Here is an 18,317-nt window from a genome sequence, read left to right as displayed (position 1 = left end):
AAAACCTTAACAGCGAATTTTACATTGGTAACAACGCTATCTAGTATGTGTTTTCAAACTAAATTTTTGATATGAATATAGATAGATAGATAGATACTCTTTATTGTTTCCTCCAAAAGATTACAATAGTAAACTTATTATAAATACAAACAATTACAAAAAATAATCACAATGAGAAAACAATGGGCGACCTTATCGCTAAGAGCGATTTCTTCCAGGCAACCTTTGGATGGAGAGGAGTAATTATAAACAATTTGGTGGGAGGCACAATGAAAAATTTTGTTAGTTCTAAATATGGGAGATACATTTCTTAAACTTATACTATATATCAATATTAATACATATATTGAAATTGAAATTGAAATAATTTATTTGCTGGAATAAGGTACATTTTTAGGTGTTACTTTACAAGAAAAATAGTCCAGTCTTATTCTGCCACACTGTGCGAGGCGTGCAAATATAAAAACTTATTAAACAAAACATTAAAATAATTTTATCATAATAACATAAATATTTGCAATAATATTTTGTCACTTTTTGTATCTATTCTTGTCAATTCATTGTAATATAAAATCATTATACACAAAACAAAGTGAACACATAACATATCTAATCATTTATAATTATTTTATCATTTAAAAACTCATTTACTGAGTTTATATATTAACACATAGACGTTAACAAACGCGATCAAAGCTGTCAGATACAGTTAGTAATTAAAACAGATAGATTAGGGCATTTATCCAGTATACAAGACATGGTAACGTTGTAATACAATATATTAGAAGCACAATAGGATATTTTGTATTAAACTAGAAGAACGATTGGATTGTTTGTCAGCATTCCTAAAGATAAACAGCTGTAGAACTTGTTATCAAGCACACTACTTCCAGTTTGTAGTTGTTTTGTTTGAAAACTACGTCGCTTCAATACTCTATTAAAGTGCTAATTTCTTAGTGTTATTACTATCTCTTAGATTATATAGACAGAGCATCGAGCCTCAGAAACAGGTTGACTTTTTGTCAGCTAATTGTCAAATTAGCTGACTCGCTTTTGTATCAGTATTCTATTTATTCACGCATAAAATATATCTTAACTTTTTTTTTCTTTTTTTATATGACTTAGAATGGCAAACAAGCTAACGGCCCACTTGATGGAAAGTGGTAACCGTCACCTATAGATATGAGCAGTAACATGGACATAACAGGGTATATTGTTTCGCTCATGATACCCCCCATGCGTTGCCATTCCTGAGGACTCAGATGTTATTCCTCTGTACCCTGTAAATTCACGCCATATCCCACCTTTCAAACTGAAACACAGCCATGCAAACACAACTGGTTCACGGTAGAAACACGAATAGGACAGAGGTACCCAAGCAATCGACTTTTGTACAAAGTCTCCCTCTGATAAAATACAATTTTGAGTGATAAGTACCTAGTTATGAATGATTCCTTTATAACTTCTTTTTACTGTGTAAACACTTATTTTATTTATTAAATAGTATTATTTAATAAATAACCTGTTTTTCTCGAAGCATTTGTTGTCTCCATACAAATGCTAAAATAAAAGATAAGCACATATAGAAAATATTTAAGAAAAAGATATATGAGAAGTCTTCTATATATAAACACTATCTTATATATATATATATATATATATATATGTATATATATATATATATATATATATACATAACATGTTCTGTAATTCATTATGGATACATAACCTGCTAATACTATGCCGGTGGAGGGAGAAAGGATTGTTAGTAACGGGGATTAGTAGCCCTATTGCCAACAATATACCCTGTCAGGTCGACCTCCTCGTGGTTCCCCCTGGAAACCATCGTGATGGATTTATTGTTAGATTCGTCACGGTGGGCTAACTGACCTGCTTCATTCTCAACTACTCGTATCATCTCTCACTGGTGCCCCGCCTGTGTATACCGATAGCGCAGGCGGGGTTACCATTCCATTATCATCCATAATAAAAAATACTATGCCGGTGGGGGGAGGGGATTGTTGACAATGCGGACTACCAGTCCCATTGCTATCAATATACCCTGTCAAGTCGACCTCCACGCGGTTCCCTTGGAAGCCATCGTGCTGAATTCTAAATGTATTCATCACGATGGGCTAACTGACCTGTATTTTCGTCCCTCACTGGTGCCCTGCCAGCGTATACCGTTAGCGCAGGCGGGGTTACCATTCCATTATCACCCATTAAAAAAAAACCCGTAACAAAATCTGAAGCGTAGTTTAGAAATAACCATAGAAACAGACATACGATGGTAGTGGCTTTATTTTATTCAATTTAGAGATATTTCATGCCATTGTACCTACCACATGTTACGTTAATTGCATATATTTGTACAAGCGACGGCGGTATGCATTTCATTATCTTGGTGTATTTAGTTGATTATTTGCATCTGTTACCTCACCTTAGAGTGCAGTAACTCATCACAGAATAGTGTATTTAGTTGTATACAACTATTGCTAACATGTACTATAATGTTTGGTAAGTTAATATATATCGGGAGGGGGGAGGGATTGTTAGTAATGGGGTCTAACTGCCCCATTGCTAGCAATATACCCTATCAGTTCGATCTCCACGTGGTTCCCCCTGGAAACCATCGTGGTTAATTCTAGTGCAATTCATTCTGATGGGCTAACTGACCTGCTTTCATCGTCACCTATCATCCCTCACTGGTGCCCCGCCAGCGTATACCGTTAGCGCAGGCGGGGTTACCATTCCATTATCTTCCATTAAACAAAAAAAGTTAATATATCTAAATTATACGGATTTTTACCTATCTATATAATAATAATAGTTATTGAATCCAAAAATACATGTCACAACTTTACATTTGTTCCCAGGACTTCACACTACAGAATATCACTGTTTTGCTCTTTTGAGGGCAAAGCAATAAACTGAGTTGTGACCATTTTGTGTTACTGTGACACACGCATGATAAAAGGAAATTGTTGTGTCATATATTTTGCTTTTTGTTTTTTTTTTCGTTGCTTTTTTGTTTTTCATTTTTTTATCTCTTTTACTGTGTATGTCTGTATTATGTGTATGTTTGTATTGTAATTTGTGTGCTGTAAGTAATGCAAATAAATTACCTATCTATCTATCTAGTAATCCCTGTGACGTGAAGTCATGGTCCCTCTTCAGCTTATAAAACTTATTAACTAATATATAAACTTTAGATACATAATCAGTTATCTTATAACATATACATTTAATCTTATACACATATACATTTACAAAAATTACGTATTGGTACATATTCACATATAAATATAAGAGCTAATTGTAATATATATATATATATATATATATATATATATATATATATATATATATATATATATAGTTAATAAGTTTTATAAGCTGAAGAGGGACCATGACTTCACGTCACAGGGATTACTAGATAGATAGATAGGTAATTTATTTGCATTACTTACAGCACACAAATTACAATACAAACATACACATAATACAGACATACACAGTAAAAGAGATAAAAAAATGAAAAACAAAAAAGCAACGAAAAAAAAAACAAAAAGCAAAATATATGACACAACAATTTCCTTTTATCATGCGTGTGTCACAGTAACACAAAATGGTCACAACTCAGTTTATTGCTTTGCCCTCAAAAGAGCAAAACAGTGATATTCTGTAGTGTGAAGTCCTGGGAACAAATGTAAAGTTGTGACATGTATTTTTGGATTCAATAACTATTATTATTATATAGATAGGTAAAAATCCGTATAATTTAGATATATTAACTTTTTTTGTTTAATGGAAGATAATGGAATGGTAACCCCGCCTGCGCTAACGGTATACGCTGGCGGGGCACCAGTGAGGGATGATAGGTGACGATGAAAGCAGGTCAGTTAGCCCATCAGAATGAATTGCACTAGAATTAACCACGATGGTTTCCAGGGGGAACCACGTGGAGATCGAACTGATAGGGTATATTGCTAGCAATGGGGCAGTTAGACCCCATTACTAACAATCCCTCCCCCCTCCCGATATATATTAACTTACCAAACATTATAGTACATGTTAGCAATAGTTGTATACAACTAAATACACTATTCTGTGATGAGTTACTGCACTCTAAGGTGAGGTAACAGATGCAAATAATCAACTAAATACACCAAGATAATGAAATGCATACCGCCGTCGCTTGTACAAATATATGCAATTAACGTAACATGTGGTAGGTACAATGGCATGAAATATCTCTAAATTGAATAAAATAAAGCCACTACCATCGTATGTCTGTTTCTATGGTTATTTCTAAACTACGCTTCAGATTTTGTTACGGGTTTTTTTTTAATGGGTGATAATGGAATGATAACCCCGCCTGCGCTAACGGTATACGCTGGCAGGGCACCAGTGAGGGACGAAAATACAGGTCAGTTAGCCCATCGTGATGAATACATTTAGAATTCAGCACGATGGCTTCAAGGGAACCGCGTGGAGGTCGACTTGATAGGGTATATTGATAGCAATGGGACTGGTAGTCCGCATTGTCAACAATCCCCTCCCCCCACCGGCATAGTATTTTTTATTATGGATGATAATGGAATGGTAACCCCGCCTGCGCTATCGGTATACACAGGCGGGGCACCAGTGAGAGATGATACGAGTAGTTGAGAATGAAGCAGGTCAGTTAGCCCACCGTGACGAATCTAACAATAAATCCATCACGATGGTTTCCAGGGGGAACCACGAGGAGGTCGACCTGACAGGGTATATTGTTGGCAATAGGGCTACTAATCCCCGTTACTAACAATCCTTTCTCACATATACATTTACAAAAATTACGTATTGGTACATATTCACATATAAATATAAGAGCTATATATATATATATATATATATATATATATATATATATATATATATATATATATATATATATATATATATACAATTAGCTCTTATATTTATATGTGAATATGTACTAAAAAATGTGTATAAATCTAATTGATTATGTATCTAAAGTTTATATATTAGTTAATAAATTATTGCTTCACGTATTGTAATTTGGCGCACTTATGGTTTATATAGAGAAGGTGTGCAGATAGCTATTTTTTTTAAATGCGCATTAAAAATACATTAAATAAAAAAATATAATACACACACCACCATGTATTTGACACACACAGCAATATATACTGTTTTGTTTATTGCTAAGAAAAAGGAATTACATAGAATGAATGATAAAATTGTCAGTTCATAGCAGGCTAGTGTATACAAAATGTTATACGGCCATATAAGCCCACCAAATTCAGATACAACCTGATTGCATACTTTCTACACAAACTGTGTCAAATATATAATCTAGTAATGTAAAATTTGTCATTAACGAATAATTGACATATCAAACATTTTTTATACACTAGCCTACCATGAATTAAGAAAAATAACAACTGATGGTGTATCTTTAGTCCTCTTTTTACTAATTATATTTGCATAAGAAAAAAAAAGACAACCATATGATTCACAGTTTTTATTTTATCATTCCTTCTATATAATCCCTTGTTCGTAGGTTTATTGTTAAGGTCTGTGGTCAAATCGAGAATAGATTAATAATGTGTTGATTAAATATCGTACTATAATAAAAAGAAAAAAGTTTCTAGTGTATTTAGAGTGACATAAGCAGGGAAAATTATTCCTCTTTGTTGAGTAAGTTTGTGAGTGACCGAATTACAAGGGTCCTTTGATAACAGAGTCTGATTTCGTTAAGTTGGCCCGCACGTATAGCTATATCGCCCTTAAGGCCGATATTCGTTTATTTTTATTACAATTCTTCACTTTCATTGCAATTTTTCCTTTGAGGCCACATTCGCTGATAGTTTCGCTTTGTAAGGAAAAAAGAGACAACGTCAGTGAATTACATATATTTATCTATTAAAAAAATATATACTAGAGTCATGATTGAATTAATTAATAAGTAATAATAACAGTAAATAACACTGGATATTTAGACAGTGTCATCTTGTGACCACCAATTCCTTTCCCGTGGGTTTTGTAAGAAATAAAAAAGAATTTTATGTTTTCGTCATTCTATTATTGTTTAGTTATTCTGCTATTCGGTATGGTGCCAAATTTAATAATTCAAAAACCATTAAAATCGGTGCAATCGTTCTCGCGTTATAAGTGTTCGAACAACCCCGAATATATGGGGGGAAAGGAATTGTTAGTAACGGAGACTGAGAATCCCATTGCTAGCAATATACCCAACCAGGTCGACCTCCTCGCGGTTCTCCCTGGAAACTATCATGGTTAATTCCTGATGAATTCATCATGATGGGCTAACTGGCCTGTTTTCACTCTCATCTATCACCCTTCACTGGTGCTCCGCCAGCGTATCCCGTTAGCGCGGGCGGGGTTACCATACCATTTTCACCCATTAAAAAAAAAACCCGAATATATATAATAATATAATTTACATCATTTCAAAATTTAAATTTTTGACACAAATTTAAGGAAATCGTCACTATTATATATCAACTAAATATATTAATTTAAAAGAATTTTAATAATACCATCTCTTAATATATTTACCACAACTTTGTATCTTAGTGTTTTATCTTGAATCTTTAGATAAATAAAATTTCCCCTTCGTACATTTATTTGTAACTCCAATACAGCAGAAGGTACGTAAATAAAAACAACTTCAGCAATAAAAGGAGAATCCGTCACTGACACGACGAGTCAATACCCTCAAGTTTTGTATAGTCCGCTTATACTGTGTCGCTGCATATTAGTCAGAGATGGAAAAGTAAACATGATAGAATAGGGTAATTTCCAAATTATTAGTCTTTTAAAAAGATGCTAATGATTTCAAATTCGACCTTGTCCGACCAAAAATAGAGTTTAGAACGGTTTATTCAGTAAACATTACAGTACAGAGCTTATCAATAATAGCATCGATTAGATTTAGCTAAATTGTCCATTTTATTTGTATGTTGGTCCAAATTTGAATGGCACCTTGAAACCGTAATGGCAAATGTTTGAACAAAGTGCGGGATCTGGCTAGCCGCCAATACACATGAATCATCGCACTCGACGCAAACCACCAGAGATTTGTCAGCATTACAAGACTCGGGACGCGACATACATCCAGTGTATGGCTGAAGTTACTTAAAATATATCATTTAATTTTATTAATGAATTAGCTGACTCGGTTTAAGTTTCGCCCTCTACCGCCATCTACCGGTTTTAGTTTTTCATATAGTGATAAAAAGTATCAAGTTGAAACAAACAATACTCTTTCATAAAATTTCATTAAAATCAATTCAGCCGAAGTTTTTTTTATACCACTGAGGTGGCAAACAAGCATATGACCTATCTGATGGTATGCGGTTACCGTAGTCTATGAACGCCTGCAATACCAGAGGTATTACGCGCGCGTTGCTGACCCTGAAGAAACTTTTTACCCCCCTTTTGAAAAACCCCACGCTGTAGTCTCTTGGGAAAACCTCTTATTCCATAACCAGTTTTCTTTAATGGTGAAGATGGAATTGTGTACCTGCCTATACTAACGGTAAACAACAGCAGAGAATTAGTGGAGGATGAAGCAGTGAGGATGCCAATGAGATAGGTTCACTGCAGGTCAGTCGGTACGCTAGTCCAACTGACCAGCTGTTGGCATATCAACGATAGTTTACAGGGGGACAATAATGGGCGGCCTTATCGCTAAATAGCGTTCTCTTCCAAGAAATCTTTTTACCAGAGGGAGACTTTGTACAAAAGTCTTTTGCTTGGGTACCTCTTCTATCCCATAGGTATTTCAACCGTAAAGCAGTTGTGTTTGCATGGCTGTGTTTCGGTTTGGAGGGTAGAATATGGCAGTGAATTTACAGGGTACAAATGAATAACATCAGCAAAGCATGGGAGGTATTATGGGCGAAACAGTATACTCTGTTATGTTCATGGTACTGCTCATATCTATAGGCGACGGTTACCACTTTCCATCAGGAGAACCTACGGCTTTTTTGCCATTTTAAGTGGCTTAAAAAATCACAAATGACAAATAACAATAATAATACAGAATCTACAACAAATAAATTCGTCTCAATACCAAACTACTTTTCTTCCAATTTCACACGTCCATTTTCTGTTTGGAAAACTAGGATAGTTACTTCCAAGTATACTATTACGTGTGTTTAGTTTCTACTTGTTCCTATTTATCGGGGCCCTCAATGACCTCTGTAAGGTCACAGGGGTCAGAATAAAGGATAATGAATTCCCTACGACCCCCGGGACGAAGATAGGATAACCTTACCCTTTGCAATTTATCACTGAGTAACTCGGATTTTTTCCATGTCACTTCTCATTGTAATTTTATTTTTTGAAAGTTGTAATAATTGGCAACTAAGTAACTTAAGCAGTTAATAACAGTTTGTAGACAAACTTCAGATCAAAATTTTCCTTTTGCAGACACAATTATTTTCTTTGCAAAACTGATAGATATACAAGAAAGTTTGATAGAAAATTTTCCGCTTGAATAAATTTAAACGCTTCTTTGAAAATATCGTGGAACGCGAACTAAAAGTTACTTTTACATAGATTTTTTTCACTAATGTATAATAATTTGTACATTTTATATTAATTACACTTATAGTTTCTTTTTTATGCAAATTATAATGGCAAATAAGCTGACGGCCCACCTGATGGAAAGTGGTAAACGTCGCCTATGGACACGAGCAGTACCACGGACATAACAGAGTATACCGTTTCGCCTATGATACCCTCCATACGTTGCCATTCCTGAGAACTCAGGTGTTATTCCTCTGTACCCTGTAAATTCACTGCCCCTACTCTTCAAACCGAAACACAGCCATACAAACACAACTGCTTCACGGTAGTGACACGAATGGGCCAGAGGTGCCCAAGCAAACGACTTTTGTACAAAATCTCCCTCTGATAAAAAAACACTTATAGTGTTTAAGTTCTAGTGTTTAAAAATAATAATTATTAAAAAAAATTCTAACATAAAAAGACATATATTTATTATATATGTTACAATTTATTACATTCATCTTAAAGAATTTTTATGCATTTTTCGTCAGTTTGCGGTGTTATATTAACAAATAAATTTATATTTTAATATAATAACTACTGGTTTAACTTACGTGTAATTAGATCGAAAAAAACTCGACCAGTTAAGGAATCATTAATCCGACTGAAAAAAATAATATGCGCTTACGAAACGTTTAACAGTTAAAGTAAAAATAAAAATTGATAATTTGATAATTTTTACTATTAAAAATTTTATTATTAAATTTATAAAATTTTAACAAAAAAATACGATGTTTTTTTTTTAAATTAAATGTCAAATTTTTAATATGCGTATAAGAGTTAAATAAACAACATTGTTTATTATTTAATATATATTTACAATTAAAAAAAAATCATTTATTGTAAATAAATAGATTAAACTCATTGTAAACAATTGAATTAGTAACTAAACACTATAAATGTTTACATAAACATATTCATCCATTACAGTGTTATCATATTCATTAAATTAAATCAACATCCACAGATCAGAGTTCGTCACACTAGAAATGTGCCCGTATGACCTCAGATTTATGGCATTATCCTGTTTATGCCTCAATGATTTTGATACTTGACTGAACAGGCGCGGGATCTTTATTTCTGTGCAACAGTAACGCACAAAACAACCACGCCAGACATGTCGTGGTAGTGCCAACTGCCAAGCCAAAAGAGCACCTAAGCGAAATATGATTGTAGTAACGCGCTGGCCGTCGACATAGGCGGACGTGTGCGTGACGTTTCTCGCTGTAACGAAGTTGAACTACGTAATTATTACCGTGCGTTACGCTCTTACAAACGTTATACGAGTGACGACTGTGAGTGCTTGTGGTAACTGTGATTTTTAAAGTTCGAATCAAATGAGATTGTAATTGGTTGTTTGGAAAAGAGGATTTTTGTGTGCCGGTGAGTAATTACTTTGAAATAAGATTGTCTATCAAAATATTTTTTTATTTCATTGAGAAAATTTCTGCGTAAAATTATAGATCCATTATGTGAATTATTATATGTATTTATAGATAGAATATTCTCATTGTTTAAAGTAAATAGAAAAAATACAAAAAACTTATATATTAACAAAATTATCATGAAACCAACATGCAGGCAAAATTTTTTAATAGGGTACATAAAAAATTAAAAGGAAATTAAAAATATTTTTTAGAATTTGGTTGAAAAAATAAATACTTGTAATTTCAACTTGTAGAAGAAAAATGGTAATGTAAAATATTTTCATATTTATTTCATAAAGGTATAAGATTAAATTTATAAAGTTAAAAAAAAAACAACAAAAAATAAATAAAAATTTTAGAAAAAATAATTATACCGTCTTTCAGATGTTGTATCGACACTGCAGTACATAGTCTTATTCCAATTTTAAATATTAACATCAAATCTATGATTTTTTTGTACATAAAAACAAATATAGTCAATAAATCAAGAGTTCCAATGAATTCAAACAACGTGAATATATATTTTATTGAAGATTTTAACAATGTTAGCGAAATATTTTTTTTCTTCTGACACCTTTTCTACGGTAAATTACATGAAATTGACATGCAAATAAAAATGTCAGTGGGAGAAAAAATGTGATCAAAAGAGGCGAGCGACCCTTCCGGAAAGTTCAAGGATCAAGACTATTATAATTATGTTCTCGTTTTATCCTAAAATTTGATGTGACAACCTAAGTGTAATTACAGGACTTCTTTGACATTTTAAAGGGCATTTTATCTTAATTTAGTGTTTCCTTTTAACAGTACGAGTACATATAATAAAATCGTAACTGGTCTCTGTCTGTACATGGAAGATATACAAAAAAAACTATTATACGGGGGCTTTATGAATACAATAGAAACCAAAACAATGATTTTTAGAATTTTTGTCTGTATGTTTGTGCACGTTAATTTCAGAAACGGCTTAACTGATTTGAATGCGGTTTTCACTAATACGTTGCGGCTTGTTGAGCTCAGCATTTAGTGTATGTTTTATTTCAATCGTTTCAGAAATAGAAAAAAAAATAAATCTAAAGAATCACATATAAAATGCTATAAAATAACTGATCAGTTGAATTGGCTGAAACTATTTTTATTGTATTTGTTGATGTTCGAAAATTTTGACTACTCGTGCGAAGCCGGGTCGGATGGCTAGTGTTATAATAATTACTTTATTTATTTTCTGTATATATTTCTTTATTAATATTATTTATTCAATATACTTCTACCCAAAGGTTGTCTGGTAGAGATTGCTTACCAATAAGACCTCCTTTTGTACTACACTATACTTATCGAAAATTGTTCAACAAATCCTGTTATTTATTGTACCAACCTTGGTACAATAAATTGTTAAATAAATAAAAAATAAATAAATACTGAAATAATATACATTATATATATATATATATATATATATATATATATATCTTTATTCAATATACTGAAATCTAGTGTATTTTTTACACAATTATTTATACAAACACACAGATAGTTAAAGGGTAATAAGTAATAAACACTAATTAAAGTATGTAACAAATGTCATATATATTTATATGTAAAAACATGTTAAAATTATGACTTACTCTTGGAAGTAAAACTTAATAAAAAGCATTTTTTAGTTAGACACACACACAATGCAAACACACACACAAAGTTTCGGCGCGGCCGAAAATTTCGGCAAGTTTTTGGCCGAAACCTAAACTAAGGCCGAAAGTGAAATTTCTGACCGAAACTAGCAGAAACCGAAACCGAAATCGAAAGTTCGGTCGGACACCAGTAATTATGCGGTGAAAAAATTTGAAAATTGTTACCAGATAAACAATTATTATTAGTTTTCTTGGACAATAAAAACTACTCATTGCACGTACATTTTATGAGACCCGATAAAGTGACGTACAAAAACATCCCTTTCACACAAACCGGGAATACATTCGCACTTTGTTTTTGCACCATTTCACTGCGCGCTCAAGGGCTTGAGTGCTGGCGGTGCGGTGGTGTCAATACGGGAATGACAAAGCTTTCCACTATTTTTTCCCCGTATTTTGCTTGAGTACAGTTTAGTTCCATCAGTTGATGTTGGCGAGTTCAATGAGAGTAAATATTATACGGTTAAGATTGAATATATTCTCTGGCGAATAGTTTTTGTTTTTATTTTTTTTTTTGTCACTAGCGACCCGCCCCGGCTTCGCACACTACATCATTACATCACGTCACATTAGAAACCCCTAAATTTATCAGTGTTTCTCTACAATACTATGCATGTATTATACATATAAACCTTCCTTTTGAATCACTTTATCTATTAAAAAATGAACCGCTTCAATAACCGTTGCGTAGTTTTAAAAACTTAAGCATACATAGGGACGGACAGATAGCGACAGCGTCTTTGTTTTATACTATGTAGTGATTATTAAAAATATATAAATTTTATATATATAAATTTTTTTATATATAAATTTTTATATACCTTAACCTATACGAGAAATGTTCAAGGTTGTCTGTAAGAGATTACTCCAGCAATAAGATCGCTTTTTATATCTTTATGTATATATTTTAATCTGTACTTTATGCTAGTGTATTTCACTTGAATTGTTTATTTGTCATTGTTTATTTTTATATTTCTGATGCAATAAAGAGTTAAATAAATTAATAATACTAAAAAAAACTTTCAAAAGATTAATGCGTATTAGATGGGTCGTTTATTTAACTTACTACCGACTTCAAAAAGAAGGACTTTCAAATTTGGTTGTACTTTTTAATGTTTGATACCTCATGACTCCGTCAGTTGTTAATATACAGTTTTATCGTTTTGTGTATTTCTATATTTGCAAGTTTGGCACTGGTTAGATTATAGCTTATATATATATATATATATATATTCGTTTCTTTATAATGTTAAAGATAATTAATATGTACTTGTATATTCCATAAACTTTCCATATTTAGGACTTATTCCTGGGCACAGAAGCCTACTCAACCTTACGTATGCCACAGAAGACTTAATTATTTAAGGTTATACAATTATTTAACTATTTGCTTACGATATAATTATCGAATGCATGTTATTTATTACTACATATATTTACAATTGTTTAGGTTTTCTAATTTTTATATACATAAGTCGCAAATCCTTATCTTAACTAGCTGTATACCGCGACTCCACCCACCTAAATCAGTACATAAGGTATCCTATATGCTAAGTTAGTACATAACGTACTCGTGTACCAAATTTCATTCAATTCCGTTAAATAATTTTTGCGTAAAAAAGTATCAAATCACACCCATCCATGCAATCTTTCTCTTTTATATTAATAATAATGATAAAAAAAGACACATTAATACAAAATATGTGAGGGAAAACATGAAAATATGTCGATAAAGTAAAAATGTACACTCAAACCACTCAAACGCTATCTGTTTAACATAAAATTGAAGAATATTCCGTTACTTTGTAACGTTATATTTCACTGTACTCATTTCGTCAGCTTTTATGTGATGAAACGTCTTTACGTACTCGGAGCAAAGTGGAGATGTTTCAGTGAAATTATTTCTACCTATATTCTGAATAAACATGTTACGTTTACAATTTGACAAATTTACAATTATACAGAGTATAATTATAAATAAATAAATAAATAAATCTTTATTTTACTTATTGTTACAATAAGTTGTTAAGTCCCTAACTCCCGAGATAGGTATGAAAAAAACCTGTGTTTCAGAAGTTAGTGCCCTCTTCCATATGTTGATATATTAAATTTTTAATGAAACAAACAATATGAAACAGAGTAGTGCTAAATACAAAAAACAAAAATTACAAAGGAGCCTATAGTTTTAGAGAAGCAATAATTTATGGGTTCAATGGAATTGTGTGTTTTTTTTTTTTTTTTAAATGGATGATAATGCAATGGTAACCCCACCCGCGCTATCGGTATACACCGGCGGGGCACCAGTGAAGGATGATAGATGAGGATGAAGTAGGTCAGTTAGCCCATCGTGACGAATTCAACAAGAATTGTTCACGATGGTTTCCAGGGGGAACCACGTGGAGGTCGACCTAATAAGGTATATTGCTAGCAATGGGGCTGTCAAACTCCATCGCTAACAATCCTTTTCCCCCCTGGAATTGTGTGTGATGGAAATATGTATGAGTGTTTGTGTGGGTGTGTACACATGTAGTAATGACATGTGAATAGGAAATGTAAAAGTGTATGTATGTGTGAGAGAAGATGGATGAGTAGGAGTGTATGTATGTAAATTTAATAATAAGTTGAAAAAAAAAACAACGAAATAATATATAAAGAAATAATCAAAATTACTAGGTTTAGTAGCATAAAAAGCACTATGGTTTTTATATAATGGATAAATCATAAGGAGATAATAATATTATATATGCAACTAAATTCTTAGATTCTTAAGATAGAATCATCATTATTATGTCAATCATAATCAGTCCATTGCTGAGCATAGGCCTCCATAGACTGTCATAAGGAACGGTCCCAAATCACCTACATCCACACCTCTAAAAGAATCGTCAGGGGCATTTGTTGATTGCCTTTGTGGTGTACGTAAAACTCTGCATACCCACATTTCGCCTAGCATATTATTAACTAACTTTGCCGTGTGATCCCGGCATAGAATATACCACCCCTTCCTTTCCAACTAAGTAAGACCCGGGATGGACAACAAGGACCCTTTAAACATCTTTAGACTACGGTTGCCAAGCGTGGCAACTACTGGCAAAACCCCCTAACGGTAAGGCTTGTGATCAGCAGTGGACAGTTAAAGGCTGAAATGATGACGATGATTATTAAATAATGTTTCAATTGGGCGAGTTTACTGCCGTTACTCACAGTAATTTGGTTTGATAATATTTGCTCGTTTGTTTCAGTATTTTTTGTTTACACTTCACAGAAGACTTAGTCGGAAATTTAAATTGACACACAAAATTTATGGTGTCTGCCAGATTTAAACTTACGACCATTGCAGTCTATAAATCAGGGTAGTAAATTGCGCCATGATACTCTCATTTCGTAAGCTCTGACTTCTGCATAGATAAAGCTACTGGAGTAGCTAGTACTGAAACTCTTGACAAAGTCATCTGTGTGAGGCTTTAAATGAAGTTGACAGCTCTTAATGAGGCCAATTTAGATAAAGAAGAAACTTTAGGTTGATTAATCATACAATGTCATTCACATAGAATTGAAACAATAAAAAAAATAGGTAAACAGGTAAGATAAAACAAAGCAAGTAGTACTTTACAAGAGTTCGACAAAAAAAGAACAAGAAATAATGATACATACAGCAGTCACAATGTAATGCGTAATAGTGCTAGATTTTTAATGTATATTTGTAAGTGCTTTCGAATGCAAAGATGTGTATTTTAAAATATCTGCAGAGGATATTTTACAATTGATCTTAACAAAATCTTTAAGGCAGAGTAGGACTACGTTCACACGAGTGCTTTTTAACGCATTAACGCGAGGTATTTTTAACGTCTTAAAGGGCTTTATAACTTCTTTCGGGTGTTCGCACGTGAGCGCTTTTTTACGTTGAGGGATTATTATCAGCCATTCTCAATTTTAGAAAAAGTGCGCAAAGCGCTGAATGCGACCAAGATCAATACGATGTGGGAAAATATATGATGATATTTGCACGAACGCTTTTAAAATCGTCGAATGCGTCACACACACCAGTTTCACATAAACATTATATCAATGTAAAACCAACTTTTTACAGGTGGCATTGCCAAACTCATGTTTGTGTATTGGAATATTATTTTGGAGCCAAAAATAGGCAGTAATAGTAGTACTAGTTTTAAATTTTTCTTATATTGGTCTTTCAATCTTTATTAGGTGAATCCAAAACTTGTCTTTTCTTTTTCTTCTATCTTATAGGAAGTCCGTAAGCAAAGTTTTAAGTTGACATTCATATTTGAATTATTTAAAAATGATTACCTCCTGATTTTTACTTTAAAGTGCACTAGAGAGTAGTAATAGCACAATGTGATAATTACAACACTCCTTTAAATGATCCTAATTGTTCAGGAGCAAAATGTAAAAAAAAAAACACTCAACGCGATGCTATTTTAAATTTCCACGTGAACAAAAATTCAAAGCAGGAAAAGCACAAAAAAGATTTCAATTGTATCGAAGTACGGAAAAAGTTTCTAAACTTAGAAGCAGAATATATAGGATAGAACTTTACATAGATAATACTGTGTAATTTTTGATTAAAAATTGCCTTCACGTAGATTTAGTACGAGTAATTGTATTACTAAATTACTGGTTTATTCGTCTGTTACATTACAAAATCTAATAGATGCCATATATACATATGATTTTAATATCATAAAATATCCCAAATATAACGTAATTATACATATTTCATAAAGTACATCATCGTCATCATCTTCCTATTCTTATTCCAATTATTATTTGGGGTCGGCGTAATACGTTTTTTATTTCTCATAAAGAACATTATCAGAAAATCGAAGTACGTATCGCATTTTTGCTAGCTAAGTAAAATTTCTACTGTATGATTTTCTTTCCGGTTTGTACGCGACGTTAAATTATGGTAACGAAGTTATATCGCCCTTGTTGGCGATATTGGCATCTTACTGGATCTCCAGATGGATTCAGTTTTAAAGTCTTTTGTCAAATAATTCATTTGGAGTTGCAAAACTTGAAACTTTACAAAAGGAAATCTTGAGTAAGGAGATAATTTTTTAAGTTACTTATCCTTAGTATCGAGTTTAAGATTGGGATTGTCTCATTTTTAAATTGTTGATTAATATTTTATTAAGAGAAATTATTTATATGATCCATTACTAAAATTCATGGTGTTCAAATCTATGAGCGATTATTGTTACTCGCAAGTCTACGTCTTTCAGAATTAATAAGTATAATTTTTATTTGCGAACACGTGTGTTTCAAAATATCGATAACCAGCACGTGTCTACGTCTCAATGGATACTAGCAAACTAAACTCGCAAGGAGCAATGCAATTCCACCGCTGGACTATCGCATCTAAACTTTTTTTTTTATAATAAAACTACGAAGTTTGAGCACGTCGCTGACAAACATTATAATTTGAAAATTTGAAGCCATTTGCGTCTTTGATATTTGATCTCAAATAAGCATGTAACGTAAAAATATATTTTATATAATGTAACAAATATTTTATATCAATGTTTACAAAACAAACATAATAATAGGCAGTTCCTTTGCATCCGCGTTCCCTTTACCGATTGAATAAAGAGTACAAAAATTACAATACGCATCTAACTCCATCGGTATCGATTGAACGGTTATAAAGTTACAAAGAAAGAGCTCTGTGCTCACAATAACGAGAGTTCTTTTTGAAGTCAGCAATCGTTGAAGACTTCTGAACCGTATCCGATCGACTTGTTCCTTTGGATGACTCGTTACGTGTTGAAATTTTTTGATGTTACACGATATTCAAAAAAATATTTTGAAATTATACTCGTATTATAACAGCTTATAAAATATCGCTTCAGGTTGAGCATTTCCATAATTTGCTGTATCATGATCTTATACCGTACTATAATAAAACTCATGGTAAACTGTATTTTACAGTTATAGAAAAAAGAATAAAATTTAAAAGCAAATAATTTGGCTTCACTGACATGTAACAAGATATTTCTCATTGCAGTGGATTTTACTAAAAAAATCTACGTTATTAAATGCATATCCATTAATTTTTGCTGTAGCTTAATTTCTAGATTTCATGTTTGTTTTAGAGGATCACATTTATTCGTCTCTTAGTTATCATTTTCGTTAATTAACGTAATAATTTGTATATTAACATCTAAGTTGGAAACTAATTTAATTCTAGCATCGTCTAGACCTTGAGTTTTCATTAATTATCCTTAAAGTATTTTCTTCATGCTTGGAAATTTTGTTAGCGTTAAGACCGCTAAGACCTACGTTTTAGAGGAACAAATATTTAAGCATATTATCTGGTACGCATAGTGTCGTATTGTCAACCCTTGTCAGATAAAGTGGTTTAAGGTATGAAGGAGAAGCTTTTAATAACTACTTAACTGATTACGAATTTAACATAAAAGAGTTATTTGCATATTATAATAAGATGAGAGGATATTGTCGTTAATTATAAATGTAATATTAATTTTAAAATGTATGATAATTTTTTACTACATTTTCATTAATTTACAATACATGTCATTTCCAACAATTATTTCAAACTTCGTCTAGAAGTCTTCTT

At 32.3% G+C, this 18,317-nt stretch overlaps 1 protein-coding gene across 2 annotated transcripts in view; it reads left to right on the top strand.

The window, feature by feature from the left end:
* LOC113523102 (glutamate receptor-interacting protein 2) overlaps positions 1-18,317 on the top strand; it is a 465,085-nt gene that overhangs the window by 15,568 nt on the left and 431,200 nt on the right. Inside the window, exon 1 of one of the 2 annotated variants that reach the window (XM_052894823.1) lies at positions 9,796-9,990. The exons of the other annotated variant lie outside the window; for it this stretch is intronic. The gene's annotated coding sequence lies outside the window, so the exon portion shown is untranslated. Of the gene's footprint in view, positions 1-9,795; positions 9,991-18,317 lie in introns of those variants that run through there. 2 annotated transcript variants of the gene reach the window in all.

This window comes from Galleria mellonella, unplaced genomic scaffold (assembly GCF_026898425.1).
Source record: "Galleria mellonella isolate WM207_F2 unplaced genomic scaffold, CSIRO_AGI_GalMel_v1 utg117, whole genome shotgun sequence".
NCBI lineage: Eukaryota > Metazoa > Arthropoda > Insecta > Lepidoptera > Pyralidae > Galleria > Galleria mellonella.
This window is presented reverse-complemented; position numbering and strand designations above follow the sequence as displayed.